The 5,096-nt window shown below is 44.9% G+C and overlaps 1 long non-coding RNA gene and 1 pseudogene across 1 annotated transcript; one reads left to right on the plus strand and one right to left on the minus strand.

Annotated features, from left to right (window-relative positions):
• Nucleotides 1-541: 541 nt before the first annotated feature.
• On the plus strand, nt 542-1,525 carry LOC125549597 (uncharacterized). The gene is made up of 2 exons (XR_007301402.2): nt 542-995; nt 1,094-1,525. It is a non-coding gene; the product is annotated as an uncharacterized LOC125549597 (long non-coding RNA).
• Nucleotides 1,526-1,848: 323 nt separating this feature from the next.
• On the minus strand, nt 1,849-3,098 carry LOC125549596 (aspartic proteinase nepenthesin-1-like; annotated as a pseudogene).
• Nucleotides 3,099-5,096: the final 1,998 nt, after the last annotated feature.

The following is a 5,096-nucleotide window of genomic DNA, read 5'->3' on the forward strand; positions in this document are numbered from 1 at the left end:
TGATTTATATTTTTAACAGTTTGCTAGAACTTGAATTTGATTTAATTTTCATGCATATTAATAGTATACATCGACATGACAACCAATCGGTAAATTTATTAATTTTTCGTTCCACTCTTGTTAGAATTTAACATGATTGCTATCATTCGAGCTCTGATTTACTTGGTTAATAGGGAACTATTGCATATGTTCATAAATGCGCGCCATTTTGGATATTGAAATGTTCTATAGCACACACATCGAACTATAATTTTTTTTGCAGGGTACATTGAACTATAAATTTATCTATGCATAGCAACCTATTATGGAAGAGAGCTATTATATACATACACCAAACCATGTAGAATTTACATACAATGTTTCATGTGTAATGTAGATTTAAAAAAAAGTCAATCGTACAAAGATCGGGCAGGGAATTTCGATCATGGAATTAATTTGTATGGGAAATCTAAAAATAACTACTTCGGCTATACTCCTGCCTTTATTTCCCTCTTGTCACTTTCCAAATTTCATTGTACGGCCCATGTTCTATCCGCACGTGCCCACGTCCTCCCATCTCTCATCCCTTTTCCCTCTTGAACCTCCCACGCCGCATCTTATCTTCTCCCATCCCCCCGCCACCACGCGCCAACCCCGCCGTCGCCCGTCGATCCGGCTGCGCACTTCCACCCTCGTCTCTCTCCCAGTCTCCCTGGTCTAGCAACATCACATGTGATCTTCCTCCCAACGCGAAAGTGTCCTTTCGATCTTTGTCTTCGTGGCCCGCAGATCTGGCAGGCCCTGGCCACGACGCTGCCAGATCTTGCCGGACCTCGTCGCCCCATCCAATAGGTGCTCGACGCCACTCCTCAGGACCGCGGCGGTCTTCATTTGTTCTCTCCCCTTAACCTCCTACGCCATGTATTGGCCCCTTCCTGAAGCTCCTCCTCATCCGAGTGGCCGCCTGATGTCGTCGAGTAGACCACTCTCACTCCCGCTTCACCCTCCTGTACCAGGTCTGTTCGCCTTTTCCGTTGCGCAATTCGTTGAGCAACATGTATGTGGCGTATAAGTGTTGTTGTAATGGAAGGTGGGCTTGTTTTCTGGTGGTTAGGGTGCAGGATTTGCTCATGTAGTTCAAGTTGAATACTAGGGAGATGGAGGAGATGGTGCCATGGAGGGCTACTTTGGTGGTGAGATTCAGGTTCTACAGCGAGGCCATGGTTGTTTGCATGTCTGTTTAGGTCTTTTTTGTATGGTTGTTGAAAAACAAACCCAAGCCTATTAGTTTGGAAAATAAAGTCAAGCCTATGTATTTAAAAATAGTTTCATTAACTAGCAAGTGGCCATTTGGCGGTGAGGTGTGCTAGCTAGCTTCTGTTGATGCATGTATGTTTGGTCAAGGCTAGCTAGTTGCAGCAGTTGGCATTACTAAATAAGAGAAGAGACAATATGTCAGCGTGTGTGATCAGGATTGGGATGTATACTTGATACTACTTGTATAGCTTAACTTGCAATCCCTGCCAAGGAAACCAATTAGCATTTAGCACTGAAGGGGTCCTCCATTCATGTAGTTTGTACATTGCTGGTTCTTTTTCCTTCAGTTTTGGTTCATAAATGTAATTTTAAGTTTTGTAATCTCGTTTTTGCTTTTCTTCTCAGTATTTTGTAGTTTTGTAAAATATAACTCCTCTTCCTAAGGCTAGCTAGGTGGGTCGACTGTGACCCAAACGCTCCCATAAATATAAATCGTTTGACTTCTAAATGCTAAATCACACTCATTTGAACTTCGAAGCATCAATATCAATGGAAGTACCACATATGCATGCGTTGAAATAAATTTATCCCAGTGACACTAAACGTGGGTGATTAGAGTTTGCTGCAGTCGGCTGTTTGGAAAGAGAGCTCATCCTTGGCAAGGTCGTAGAGAAGATGGATGTTTTGCAACTGGAAGTTGCCGATGATGCTCATGTCGTCGGATGTCTCCATGACCATGCATGACGTGGAATTGTCCAACGGCACCCAGTAGTTTTCCGGCGGCAGGACCATGTCCGCTCCGCCACTGAAGTGGAGCACCATGGACGGCATTGTCTTTTCCTGCGTCGCCGCCACACACAGGTCCATCTCGTTGTCAGCAGGTGGCGGCACGAGGCTCCCGTTCAGCTGCCTCCGGAGCTCCTCGTGCAGGGGCCCGTACGCCCCGTCGGCCAGACCCGTAGTAGGGGTGCCAGAGTCGACGATGACACCGCCGCCGGTGCCGTCTGGTTTTAGAGCAAACACCGTCGGTGGGATGGGCAGCCTTGTTTGTCCCACACTTATCCCGATAAGTGGAACGTAGTAGAATGAGTACTCTTTAGGGCCTTGCACGAAAGACATGGACATCACAGGGCTGTCACTGCTAAGGCTCGCAGAGGCGCCAACAAAAAGGTGACTGCTGGCACCGATAGCGTTGTTGCGGAGGTAGGGGGTGTGGCAGTGAGAGAACTTGCTGGCGCCCACTAGAGAGACGAGCGACAGGGGACCGCGGCCAAGCCCTATGAGGCCGGACGCCTCATCGAGGGACCCCGGACGGATGAACAGCCAGTCCACGCAGCCGAACGTTAGCCTTGCCGAGCCGTTTTGAAAGGCGAAGACCTCGGTGTCGATGGTCCCTCTGGCGTTGCCGTCGCCGTAGAAGGCCCCGAAATAGCAGCTGCCGTCTCGGCGGCACGAGTTCTCCTGGTTGGCCAGGCACAAGGTGTCGTTGCATGACACGACATGGAAGGTGTCCGACTTGGATGCGTTATAGAGGGGTAGGCCCTGCTTGACGCATTGGCTGCAGGTGGAGCACTGCGTCCAGATGAGGTCACTGCCGGTGTCGATGAGTGCCTCGGCGCGCTGCGGTGGTACTCCGCGATGTACTGGCTGGTGTTCCAGTGAACCGGGGCGGTTACGTCGACAAAGGATGCCAGGCGCTGCCGGCTGCTGGCCATGGCGCGCTGCACGCGCTCGGCGGCAGTGTAGCTCGCCTTGCCATCAACATGGTTGAGCTTCATGTGGAATCCTGCGCTACTACAATTAACTAGGGTAGCAGCACTGGAGCACAACACAAGAACGATGAGCACCAGGCTTATTTCCATTGTTGTTTCCCTTGTTGGTTTGGTGCTATAGCGCCTCACGATGTTATAGCTTAATTTGTAACTTGTGGCCTTCATATATATGCATCAGGATAACATGTGGAAACAAACCAACTGACGGAGGATCGAGGATGATACATCCATAATTTAATACACAGCTACTCCCTCTGTTCCTAAATATAAGTCTTTGTAGAGATTCCACAAGCTGAACTACATATGGAACAAAATAAATGAATCTATACTTAAAATGTATCTATATACATTCGTATGTAGTTTACAGTGAAATCTATACAAAGACTTATATTTAGGAACGGAGGAAGTAGGCCTGAACAATGCATGGGATTGGGCGGACTTCCTTACAGCTAGCTAGCAGCTGTGGTTGCATCTCTTATCTCTGCAAGTGTCGACCTTTACAAGAAGCTTGGAATTTATCGCCAGATCCTAGTGTGTGTTTTCTCAAGGGTTGCTAGTCCATTATTCAAGGAGATAAACATCCTGATATAACATTATGACTTACTATTATAGAATTTGTCATGGCCTGACTAGCTGGAGTATGGACTCGTACTGATCCACCCGGCCAAGCCCTTCCTAGGTAAATCTGTCCAATTTGTTATAAGCTCGCAATGTACTCTTTTCCAAAAAAAAATCAAATATCCATGGGTGTGCATACCATATATTAAATAAAAAAAGGTGAAGAGTAGCAGACAAAAGAATTAAAGTTTTTCAGGGAGAACATTTACAATCTGTTGAGTTTGGGTTACATTTGGACTTGACATATTATACAAAAGTATTATATCCCGCGCGTTGCTGCAGGAATTCTTAGTCCTATGCACGTTGACATATTATGTAAACTGAATATATTTTCTGTATAGTAGATATATTTTTTTAAGATGAAAAGAGGCAACGCAGTACTCGAGTATTATAATTTAAAGATGGGCATCATTCAACGCTTTTCACGCAGCAAAGAAGAATATATAGTTAGAGAGATCCTACGGGTGCGCTCCTAGAATGTTGCATCTGGCTTCGGAGATCAAAATTAAGTGTTGAACAATGTGACGTGAATGCAAGTGCAAATAGTGTCTATATAAGACAGGTTTTTGCAAAGTTTATTGAGCATGGCTAGTCATGAAAGCAAATGTAAATTTGTTACACATAACTGATTCGCTGTGATAGGCTTCTCTTTATATATCCTGAGGAATTTTTGAAAATGTTGAGTACTCTTTCTACCTTCTATTTTATTAGATCAAAGACTTTCGCATACATTAAGAGACAGTTTTGTAATGATGTTGAATGTATTGTGGCGGAAAGTTCGGGACTAAGTTTGTATCCTGTGTAGCTTCCCCCTATTGCTTCTTGCACTGAAAAAAGAAGAAAAAGCTTTGAACAAAACAACCATCTGTAGTTCAGTCAGCTGCAATGCAATCCATGGGTGGTGTCGCAACCAAAGCAAGTTCCAGAACAATATAAAGGGCTGAAATATCGAAGTAATTACCCTGGTAAGAAAAACCAGGTAAGATCAGTTTACTTGTGCAAGATTAAATGAATCAAAGCAAGGAGGGGTACCTTAATTAGAAAATCATTGAAGAAAATCGTAGCTGTTCATGCTCACTGAATTCTTGAGTTCAGATATCATAAGAAAGAAGCACACTGATAAAAGTACATGTGCTAGTTGGCTATCAACGTCCATGACGCCCATCCTCCGCCATCGACCAAATCGACAACCACGGCGGCTTCATGATCTATTGTGGAAATTCTAAACCGTGACGGAGGGAGTAGTATATCAGAGTACTAATTAGCTACTAGAAATAAATGCAATGCATCCTAAACCTTGTCTATTGTGGAAACGCACGCAAATTTAACTGTGCCTTCTAAACCGTGACGGAGGAAGTACTGTGGATGGATATTTATTTATGAGTATGGCCCATGTACAGCTCAGTTACAGAAGATGAAGATGAAGGGATGCGTATGGAGGAGAAATTAAATCACAATATCACATTCACG

Source organism: Triticum urartu, chromosome 3A, assembly GCF_056163025.1.
Source record: "Triticum urartu cultivar PI428250 chromosome 3A, HENAU_Tu73, whole genome shotgun sequence".
Lineage (NCBI taxonomy): Eukaryota > Viridiplantae > Streptophyta > Magnoliopsida > Poales > Poaceae > Triticum > Triticum urartu.